Genomic DNA, 11,783 nt, shown 5'->3' with positions numbered 1-11,783 from the left:
GAGGAGGCGAGGGGGAGCACGTAAGAGGGTGTGAGAGCTGAGGGGGGAGGAGGGGAGGGGGAGCACGTAAGAGGGTGTGAGAGCTGAGGGGGGAGGAGGGGAGGGGGAGCACGTAAGAGGGTGTGAGAGCTGGAGGGTCGGGGGAGCGAGGTGATAGCGGCCGTGGTTGTCCTTGTGACTTCTGCTCACTTTTCTTTTCATGAAACCCAAGAAATGCAGAAAGTGCTATGAAGGCCACTGCCTTCCAGTGTAGACGGGCTACTGCCAGCTCATTATCTGTACAGCCCTGTGTGTTGTCCTCTGGTGACATGATGGCCTCTGGCTCCAAGTGCAACCTGCAACTCTGATTGCCCCCCGTCTTACAGCCCTCGCCCGCCACTCTTGCCCCCTCCCTCATTGAAGTAAGAGTTAAAGCTGTCTTGTGGGATTTGACTACTTGCTCTTTTTGCAGGGGTGGGTTCCTTAATGCGGTCATAGCCAGATGCTTGCTCAGTTCTTAGGTCATCTACCTTAGCCCCTGGTAACATGAATACAAATGCTTGAGTCACCAGCTATTGAAAACCCTGGTTTATCGCAGGTCAGGCTGCTCTCCAGTGTGGCGAAGCCTGCAGGACTGACAGAGCGGAGTCACACAGTTGATGGATGCCTTACGAGACATGTCTTATGGAAATTAAATCACAAGAAAGCTTTCCACATGACCTCCCAACCGTGGCCTTGTATAAGTCTACAGACCAGCAGGCAGGAGGCTCGTTCACCAGTCTGCCTTACTGTCTGTGCAACATATTCTAGAACCTCTCTCTCTCTCCCCCTCTCTACCCTCCCGTGTGTGTGTGTGTGTGTGTGTGTGTGTGTGTGTGTGTGTGTGTGTGTGTGATGTATGTATGCAGGCATGCGAGCATATGTGTGCACATGCATGCGGAGAGCAGAGTTCGACTCTGGTATCTACCTCAGTCATTTCTCCACTTTTTTTTTTCTTTTTGGTGACAAAGTCTGTCAGTAAGCTTGGAGCTCACCAGTTCAGCTAGGCTGGCTAAACAGCAAGCCCTAGACAAGCCCTAGACAGCCTCCTCTCTGCCTTCCAGCACTGAGATTACAGGCACATGCCACCACGCCACCACATCCAGGTTTTTATGCAGGTGTTCCGGATCCAAACTCGGGTCCTAATGCTTGTGTGGGAAGCAGTGAAACATGTCCAGGCCGTCCACTCACCCCCCTCTGTCTTTGAGACAGGATCCTGTTGTGTAGCCCAGGTTGGCCTCGAACTCATGACCCTCCTGCCTCTGCCTCCAGGGTGATAGATGTACTGGCCTATCACACTTCTCTCAGTGTCTACTAACAGATCTAATAAAGTCAGAGGCTAGACACCATGCTCTATAATCAATCTAAGCATAAAAGCCCCTGGGAACTGCATGGACTAACCCTCCATGGACAACAACTGGTCACATTTTATATCAAAATACCAGCCGAGGGTCATTACATATTTGACAGCCTTTCAAGATTGTCAAAGATTTCTCCTAATGAGTCAAAGAGCTGGAGTCCCATCTCAAAATCCTGCAGAAAGGAAGCTTTAAAATCAAAGTAAGTCAGCCAGGCATGGAGGCACACATCTTTAGTCCCAGCACTCCGCAGGCAGAAGCAGGTGGGTCTCTGAGTTCGAGGCCAGCCTGGTCTACACAGCAAGTTTCAGGATAGACAGGGCTACACAGAGAAACCCTGTCTCCTGTGATCTGTGTAGTGCTGCTAAACTCACTGTAACGAGACCCCACACTGCCACTCTCCTGTGCAGAACGCAAAATAAATGAGATGTGTGATGTTATGATGTGCTTCCAGATGAAACCGGAAATTGACATGCAATCTTGTCAGCAAAAGTACAGTTCACAGAGCGAGGCTGGGGGAAAAAACAAGTGAAATGTTTGTGTCTTTAACAGCAGAAATGAGGGGCTGGAAACATGGCTCTGTGACAATGTCATGCCTAGCGTGCTGGAAGCCAGAGGGGAGAGGTACAGAGAGAGACACGTAGCTGTGGTAGCTTGAACTCTAACGGGAAAATAATTTTGGATACAGCCTTAATGATTCCACCGAAGCCAACACAAAATGAAAGAGCGACTCCTATGGCCAAGATACCTGTCATGAAACAAAGACCAAAATGGTTGTGTAGGGCAGTAGATACTGAATCTTCTCTACAGTGTTCATTTAAGGCTTGGGGAGATGGCTCAGCAGATAAAAGTGATTACAGCCAAGGCTGACTGACCTGAATTCAACCCCTGGGACACACACAGAAGAAGGAGAGAACAGATTCTCAGGAGTCATCCTCTGACCTTCATGAAAGCACTGTGGTACACAGTACACGTACACGCACTTTCGAGCACACACACACACAAATAGATATTAAATATATTAATGTTAATTTATACTAGTTACTTAATACATGGCAAAGATTCTTTTTATGTAAAAAAAAAACCTCTTTGGATAACTGAATCAACACACCATATGCCAATTCACTGTTTCATACTCACTCATTACGACCTTCAAATTAATGCGTACGTGGAGTACTATAGAGCCAGGAAAAGTTATGACTTAAGACATTTCTGAGGATTCCCAGAGATTTCAGTGTCTCCTGATTCTTGAATATTCCTATCTACCTAGAGTTTGGAAGTACTAATTTCCTACCCCTCAAAATGTCAGGAAGCTTACACCACAGTCTAGCTCAATCGTCAGCTGAGCTCCATCACCTGTGGGTAATTGAGCAGGCCGCCTCCTACCCTCCCCCACCCCCACCCCCAACCCCCCTTCTCCCCGCCCCCGCCTTCCCCACCTACTTACTGCAGAAGTAGCTAAAGGGTTTCCAGAAATTGACAAGTCCTTGATGGAAACTGACATTTGGGGAAAATTCTTTCAAGGAGAGGATGGTTGGTGAAGAAGCGGGTGGATAAGGGAATGGGATAGATGTGCCATGAAGTCAGAGGAGAGCTATTTGGGGAAGAAATAGGTCAGCAGAAAGGGGGAGGGAAGGCAGTAAGGGGTGGGGAGTGAAAACACCACAGTGAGACCCAGGACTTTGTACACTAACTTTAAAAATTAATTTTGAAAACAGCACTTGCCTCTTTCTGTTATGTAAATATATTGCCACTTCTCTAATTAGACCCAAGCATCCGTAGTGAGTAAGATAGCCTCTTAGTCTGGGTTCCCCAGGAAACAGAGCCTGAGGAAGGATTGAGTCCCAGGGCTACACCAGGCAGTGGTTCTGAACCTGTGGGTCAAGACCCCTCGGGTAGTCCTAAAGCAGATAGTCTGTATGTCAGATATTTACATTATGATTCATAACAATAGCAAAATTAGTCATGAAGTAGCAATAAAAATGATTTTGTAGTGGGGGGGCCACCACCACATGAGGGGCACGACGTTAGGAAGGAATGAAAAGGGGCAGAAAGCCAGGTGGAATAGAAGGCTATGTTAGAAGCCACACACTATAGGGCTGGCCTACTTCACAACAAGCTATGAAGTCAGAGTAAAGAATAAGACACACCCAGGGGCCACCCACCTCCTTTATTTATTTATTTTTACTTCTTCTTTTGTATTTTCTTGTTGGAAAGACTGCTGCCTGAACCTATAACCTTTCTGTTCTAATTTTAATGGCTTCCTAAACTTGAAGATCACCAGATACCCTGGCACTATCTTAACTACCATCATGAGGAAGCGTCTAATTTTCCTTTTGTTTCAAAGTATTTCTCTTTTTAAAAGAAATGTAGTCAGAAGGTGGTGACACACACTTTTATTGCCAACACTCGGGAGGCAAAGGAAAGCAGTTCTTGAGGCCAACCTGGTCTACAAAGCAAGTTCCAAAACAGCCAGGGCTACACAGAGAAGCCCTATCTTGAAAAACAAATATATATACATATATATTTAACATATTAATAAAATTATATTAATTTAATATATATTTATATATAATGTGCAAGTGTATATTCATCATGTAAAGCAAGGGTTTCATGTTTTGTTTATGTATATCATGTACTTTGACCACATTCATTATTTTTCTTTTCTTTTTATACATTTTACTATTTAAACTTCATTTTATGTTTAAACATATTTTGATTAAATTCTACCCCTACCACAAGTCCTTGTAGATCCCCTACCCTTTTCTACCCACTCAACTTTTAGTTTTTTCTCAAAAAACAAACAAAATCCCAATATAATAACTAAACCCCCCCCAAAACCAAGAAAACAAAACAACATCCAAAAGCAAAACAAAATTAAAAAAAGCAAAAAGCATCAAACTGTTAACTAAATAAAACTACCCCCTTCTCCCTCTCCTTCCTTCTTTCCCACCCCCTCTCTCTTACACACACACACACACACAAACTCAGCAGGTATAAGTGACAGTTCAATTGTTAACCTTTTTTGCCCTAGAGGATAGGTTTTCACTCATTCCTTTTTTTAAAAAAAATAGTACAAAATAAAGTGTAATAAGATAAAACAAAAACTATCACATTGAAGTTGAACAAGCCAAGCCAACTGATGAAAATGCACATGGCAACCCATCTAAATCCTAAATGAAGGGAAAGGCCAGAAAGGCAAAAGACTGGTTTGTCAGTGACTGCTCATGGTATCTTCATTAGTTTCAAACACTAAAGGTTTTTGGGGTTTTTTTTAAGATTTATTTTATTGCCAGGCGGGTTGGCACATACCTTTAATCCCAGCACTTGGGAGGCAGAGGCAGGCAGATCTTTGTGAGTTCGAGGGCAGCCTGGTTTATAGAGGGAGTCCAGGACAGCCAAGGCTACACAAAGAAACCCTGTCTCTGAAAAAAAAGATTTATTTTATTTTTATTTGTGTGTGTGTGTGTGTGGTTGTACTCATGTGAGCACACATCTGTAGAGGCCATAAAAGGACATTGGATCCCCTCAAGCTGGGGTTACAATGTAGGTACTGGGAGTGAACTCAGGTCCACTGGAAGAGCAGCAAGTGCTCTTAACCACTGAGCCATCTCTCCAACGCTCTCAAATACCATTTTTTACCAAAAAAAAAAAAAAAAAAAAAAAAGCATATGTATGAGGGTCTTCCTGAAAATGTTAAACTGGGACGAGAAGACCCACTGTGCATGTAGGTGGCACCGTCCCCTGGCCTGGGATCCCAGACTGAATCAATGACAAAAGCCAGCTAGGCATAAGCATCACTCTCTGTCGGCTTCCCGACTGCGGACGGAATGTGACCAGCTGCCTCATACACCTGCCACCATGGCTTCTCTGCCATGGCGGGCTGTGCTCTCAAACTACGAGCCAAGCTGGGTTGCTGTCAGCAGGCATTTTGTCACATCGGTGAGAAAACTAACACACCGTCCAAAGGCCTGTGGTGAAGTTCTAACTAAACCCCAGCATTGGGTGGCTGGTCAGGCTTGAAGGACAACCATTGAGAATGGTCCTCATAACCAGCTTTGGACTCCATCTTCCGTGTCTCTGCTCAGGAAGTGATTTGAGGAAAGTGGAAACATCACAAGAGGAGGACAGTAGAGGTAGCAGCACTCTGTCATGTCCCGCTGGTAAGCATGCCACACTTATGGATTTGTTCTCTCTCTCTCTCTCTCTCTCTCTCTCTCTCTCTCTCTCTCTCTCTCTCTCTCATTCTCTTTTTTAATCTACTCTAATCCATAGTTTTTACTCAACTAAATGAGATTTGAGTTGCATCTTTGCCCGGGTGGAAGCATGACTTCTGAACTGCCAGGGAGACTGTAAGGTCACTATCTAGCAGGAGGCTACCTAGAAAAGAAGGAAGATAGCACTGGTCTCCTTCATCCAAATGGACCTGTCAATCAACTGAGCAGGAAGATGCCGTTCGGGAAAGCTATCTGCTTCAGAGACTTTGGAAAATACTACAGAGCCCAACTAACACGTAGGGTGGCACAGTGGTCTCTCTGGCCATTGGCCACTGTCACTCCCACGAGAATGTTTTCCGACACAGTGGTCCCTTTGGTCTTGGCCCACCATCACCCTTGAGGAGTGTCTCTTATCATTTTGTAATAGCTCCAGATCTCTTCTACTCTGTGGTAGAGGGGGGAGGGCCGGGGCGGGGGAGGGGGGGGGGAGAGCTGAGGGGAAGCCACGGAGACATCCCAGTAACACTGCTGCCTTAAATATAACCTCATCTAGAGGCAAAAACCTTTAAAGAAATAACTAAGGGGCTCTGACAGGATGGCTCAGTAGATAAAGGTGCTTGCTGCCAAGCCTGACGACCTAAGTCTGATCTGAAGATCCAACATGGTTTTAGGAGAGAACCAACTCCCAAAAGTTATCCTCTGACCTCCATGGGCTTGCTGTGACATTGGCAAGCGCATGCGCACACACACAACAACACAAAACATTTGTACAGTTAACAAGGACTGATTAAGGCAAAACGAGAATAAGTGGGTAGGCCTTCATATTAGTTATAGTCTCATGGAAAAGGACATGAGGACACAGACCTGTAACACTAACACAAGGAAAAGAAACAAGATGGCCACCAACAGGCCAAGAAGAAATCAGCCCAGCTGAGCCCTTGGTTTTGGATTCCCACCCTCCAGACCGATGAGAAAGTGAACTCCTACCATTTCAGCCCTTCAAGCTGCGGCACAGAGGTGGAGCAGAGATCTACCGAGCCAAATCCCGCCCTGACTCATTTTCAAACCTGTCAATCACTTACATTCCCTTTGAGATCAACCCCTAAAGCAGCCAAATTATTGCCTCTCTGAGTCTGCCCAAACGAATGGCCCTTCTTCATTTCTTTAATCAAAACAGGAGTCCCCAGTACAGCGTGTTTTTGCTGGTAGGCCGTAACATAATCAAATAGGCACTATATGTTTTAATGAATAATTTATATATTGTGCTGGTATTAGCTTGGCAATTATCTTCCTACCGCTTGCTGGGACCGAGCCACAATTATTAATGTGCTAGTGTGCTGATTATTGAAATTTCAGAGCAACTTCAATCAAGTCAATAAAAGAAATGAAAAAAATAAATTATAATATTTCTACCAAAAAAATACTAGGCTATATAGGGCACACAGATCCTGATTTTTAAAAAAAAAAAAAATTAACAGCAAAGCAGAAAAGCAAAATTGGCTGAAATATCAAACATTCACATAGCTGTGATGAGCACTGGTTTTACATAATGATTGGTTTATTCAGTTCAGTTGCTGTTTCAGGGATTAGGGGGAAAATTCATGTGAACTAAACAAAATACACTTAAAGTGATCAAAGATGAGATACCAAGGGAATACCAAGGGAACCAGCAAAGAGCAAAGCGAGCCTGGTCTGTTTTAGCAGAGGACTAGCACCTTCCTCTGCACCGAGCTTAGTTAGACTTGTGGACACCGAAAGCACAGTAAGTGTCCTGCGCAGCCTGACCCTACTGCTCCCCTCCCACGCCCTCTTCCCTGTCCCTAAGCCACTCCGCCTCACCTGGAGGCTTTCACCATGCCTTGTGTTTTATATCCCCGTCATTGCTTTCCTTTTTTCTCTTTTTGAATCCTATCCTCATGCATTTGATGCCTTGGTTGGCAGACCCACATCCTCAAAGCGTTGCCCGTGCAGAACAGCCCAGCACTTAGAAGGCGGAGCCTGTCCTTGGCTGCACTTCCTGCTGATGTTAGACAGAGACAGGGTTTACATGTAAAGCCATTTCACTCCACAGTCCTAGGACCTTCTGCGCATGTCCCCTTCACACAAGGCAACTTCTCTGTAGGAAAAGGGATGCATCGTGCTATGTTCACATAGCATACAACCACAAGTGAACGCATGATATGAGTGTGTGTCATCCACGTAATAGTGGGTGGAAGAAACTAGATGTGAGCAAGTAACGTACTGGATAAGTATCACGGACGTGACGTGTGACAGTAGATAGACTAAGCTGAGGGGCAGGAGTCATGGTGGTCAAGGAGAAGAAGAGTCAAAAGGCACAGCTCCATGCCGCAACCTGCAGTGGCCTGTGTTCTCCTCAGAGACCTCCATCCAGATGAAGTAGGGACTCGTGACCATCAAAAAGCATGAAGCAAAAGAAATTGCTTTTAGGGGGTTTTGGCAGTCAAGAGCATTTGCTGCTGCTTTTGCAGTGGACCCGGATCAGCCGCCATCACAACCTGATGGTTCGCAACCATTTGTAACGCCAGCTCCAAAGGATCTGATGCCTTCTTCTGACTCCCGCAGGCACCAGGGACACATGTAGTGCACACATATGTATGCAGGCAAAGCAGTCATACACATAAAATAAATAGAACTTGTTTTAGAGTTGGTTGTAGTGGTGCACGTCGTTAATTTCAACCCTCAAGAGGGCAAGGCAGGAAGATCTCTGAGCACTCAAGGCCAGTTTAGTCCGTATAGACAGGTCCAGGGCTATACAGTCTGTCTCTAAAAAGCCTGTCTCTAAAAATGAAGAAGGAGGCAGAAAGGAGAGGAGGGGAGAGAGAGAGAGGGGGGGGGAGGGAGGGAGGGAGGGAGGGAGAGAGAGGGAGGGAGGGATAGAGAGAGAAATAGTTTTAATACACTTTAAATCACAGGCATTAAGGGAGGGAGAGAGGGAAGGAAGGGTGGGGGAAGGTAAAAAGGAGAGGAAGGGACAGGCTGTTGGCAAGGACAGGAAACACATGATATGAGTGAGGGCTTCTTGAGAGGGAACTACTCCACATATATTTGATTTTTGGTAACTATTAAAGTCATGCTGCTTAAAGGGTTTCTAGGGAACCTTTTTTAATAAATGAATCCATAAGGTGTGACAACTGGGCATGGTTGCATACACCTTTTTCATTTAGTGTCTGTCTGCATGTGTCTCTGTGTGTGCGTGTCTTCATGTGTGTCTCTGTGTGTCTCTGTGTGTGTGCCTCTTTGTGTGTGTGTCTATGTCTGTGTGTGTCTATTTGTATGTCTCTCTCTCTCTCTCTCTCTCTCTCTCTCTCTCTCTCTCTCTCTCTCTCTGTGTGTGTGTGTGTGTGTGTGTGTGTGTGTGTATACAGGCTCACATGCCACAAGCTGATAGAGAAACTATCATATCAGTTGAGGAAATCTTTTCTATACCAGATCTCAAGGGAGGTAAGACATGGTTTGGGGCTGGAGAGACAGCTCAGTGGTTTAGAGTGTGTGTGCTATTCTTGCAGAGAACCCAAGTTCAGTTCCCAGCACCTATGTCGGGCAGCTCACCTGTAACTCCAGACGCAGGGAAGTTATATACTTTCTACGGTCCTCCATGTATCCACATGCGCTAATCTATACAAGTACATATAATTAAAAATAGAGGGAAAAACACATTTTGATTCGTCCTCATTTGTATCCACAGGCTTGTAAGGTTTTGGAGAAATTCAGACTGCACTAGAGTAAAAATGAGTAATTATTACTATAAAAAGAAGACCTATATTTTGACTGTGAACAGTTTCTAGTCTTAGGAGATTCTTAGGAAATTGTAGGTTTGCAGCTGGGAAAGGCTAAGAATTTCGGCCTTGAGAGAGGCTTAATGCTATTTTAATATTCTTATCTGAAATATCTCTATAAAACAGTAGGCTGGGTATGGTGGCTCATACCTATATCCCAGCACTTAGGAGGCAAGGCAGGAGAGCCAGAAGTTCAAAGCCAGCCTCAGCTACATAGTGAATTCCAGCCTGGCCTGGGTTACTTGAGACCCTGTTTCCAAAGAAAAAGAGGAAGGAAGTAAAGAAGAAAGGGAGGAATGAACGAATGAATGAACAAATGAATAAACGAATGGGAAAAAAAGGAAAGGGAAGAAAGAAGGAAGGGGGGATTGTCTCTATTAGAAAGCCTTTTTTTTTTTTTTTTTTTTTTTTTTTTTTTTGGACTGGTTTGGTTTTTTTAACAGGGTTTCTCTGTGTAGCCTTCGCTGTCCTAGACTCACTTGGGCTCAGAAAAATCCTCAAAATCCTCTGCCTCTGCCTCTGCCTCTGCCTCTGCCTCTGCCTCCTGAGTGCTGGAATCAAAGGCGTGCACTGGAAACCTTATATTTTTTTAAGATTTTTTTTTGTTCTTGTTTTTTGTTTTTTGTTTTTTGTTTTTTGTTTTTTCCAAGACAGGGTTTCTCTGTGTAGCCTTAGCTGTCCTGGAGTCACTTTGTAGACCAGGCTGGCCTCGAATTCACATAATCCACCTGCCTCTGCCTCCCAAGTGCTAGGATTAAAGGCATGCGCCACCACACCCGGCAAGATTTATTTATCTTTATTTTGCATGAGTGTTTTGCCAGATGTGCAGAGGTGCACTGTATGTTTGGCTGGTACCCTTAGAGAGCAGAAGAGGTTGTTGGATCCCCTGGGACTGGAGTTACATGTGGCTGTGGCTATCATGTGGAGGCTGAGATCTGCACCCTGGTCCCGTGGAAGAGCAGCCAGTGTTCTTAACCATTTAGCCATTTATGCAGCCCTCGCGCGCAGAATTCCTGACTCTCCTCTGACAAGCGACGTTAACCAGACTTCAGTCTGAGTGGAGAGTGAAGAGCCTCTCCCTCTAGGCTCACCCTCTGTCTCTTTCTCCAGGTTCATGGTGACTGGAGAGTAGGCAGAAGGACAGGAGTGAGTTGGGGACCCAGGGTGCTGGACATATCCTCTTTCTTTGGCCACTGGCATTTTAAATGGGTGCATCCTTCGTGAGAATTCATTAAGCCAAGTGTCTTCGAAGGCTGGGCTCTTGTGTCGATCACATTTCCCCAGTCTTGCTCAAATGCCATCAAAGTGTGCCCACCGACTCGAAGCTTCTCTAAGGCTGATGATAACTGAGCTCCCAATATCCCCGAGTTTCACAAAAAGAGACAGAAATAATAGCCCTCTGTGACCAGTACAAGGACAGGCATCCTGCTGTCCAGTGTGCTGGCTATGGTCACCTGTGGCATCTAGGCTGACAGTAGACTCTGCAGCATCATTGGTTGGTTTTAGGCTACATTCACTCCAAACTAGAAGCTAAATGTCACCGGAAGTTGGGTCAATTAAAAAAAAAAACCAGTGGCTCTTGCATTTAAAGGCAGCAACAGGTACAGAGTTAACAAACTCCAAAGAGAATGACAGCTAAAAGAAGCAAGTGTGCTTTGAAATCATATCCATTAGACGGTGACAAAAACCGCTCTTTAAATATTGCTCAGTCTGGGCTAGAGAAATGGCTCTGAGGTTAAGAGCGGTTATTGCTCTTCCAGAGGACTCGGATTCCCAGGACCCATGTTGGGCAGCTCACAATGGTCCAAGCTCCAAGGGATCCAACACCTCTGTTCCCTGGGAGCACCTGCACTCACAGGCACATACCCACCTGCAGGCATATATAGGTAAATAGGTAATTTAGCCTCATAAAGATAAATTTTTTTCTAAAAATCATTCAAGCCGGCTGAAGAGATGACAAGATGATTGAGAGCACGGCTGCTTGTCTGGAGGACTTGGCTTCAACTCCCAGCACCCACACGATGGCTTCCGAAAATCTGTAACTGCCGTTCTAGGGAAACCAACACATTCTTCTGGCCTCTGAGGCATTATATAGATATGCATTTGGGCAAAACATAAACATAAAATTAAAAAAAATTTCAACCACCAATCTATTCTAGTACCCACAAAGCCAGAGAGACCAAATGAATGCACTCCCATGAGAGAAAAAAAAAAACAACTTTTGTTTTGTTGTTTTGTCTTTTGAGACAGGATTTCTCTGTGTAATCCTGGCTGTCCTGAATTCACTTTGTAGAGCAGGCTGGTCTAGAACTCATAGCAATCTGTCTGCCTCTGCCTCCGTGAGTGCAGGGATTAAAAGCATGTACCACCGCACCCGGCTTGAAAAAACAACT

This window comes from Acomys minous, assembly GCF_964271855.1.
Source record: "Acomys minous genome assembly, chromosome: 18".
Taxonomy (NCBI): Eukaryota; Metazoa; Chordata; class Mammalia; order Rodentia; family Muridae; genus Acomys; species Acomys minous.
This window is presented reverse-complemented; position numbering follows the sequence as displayed.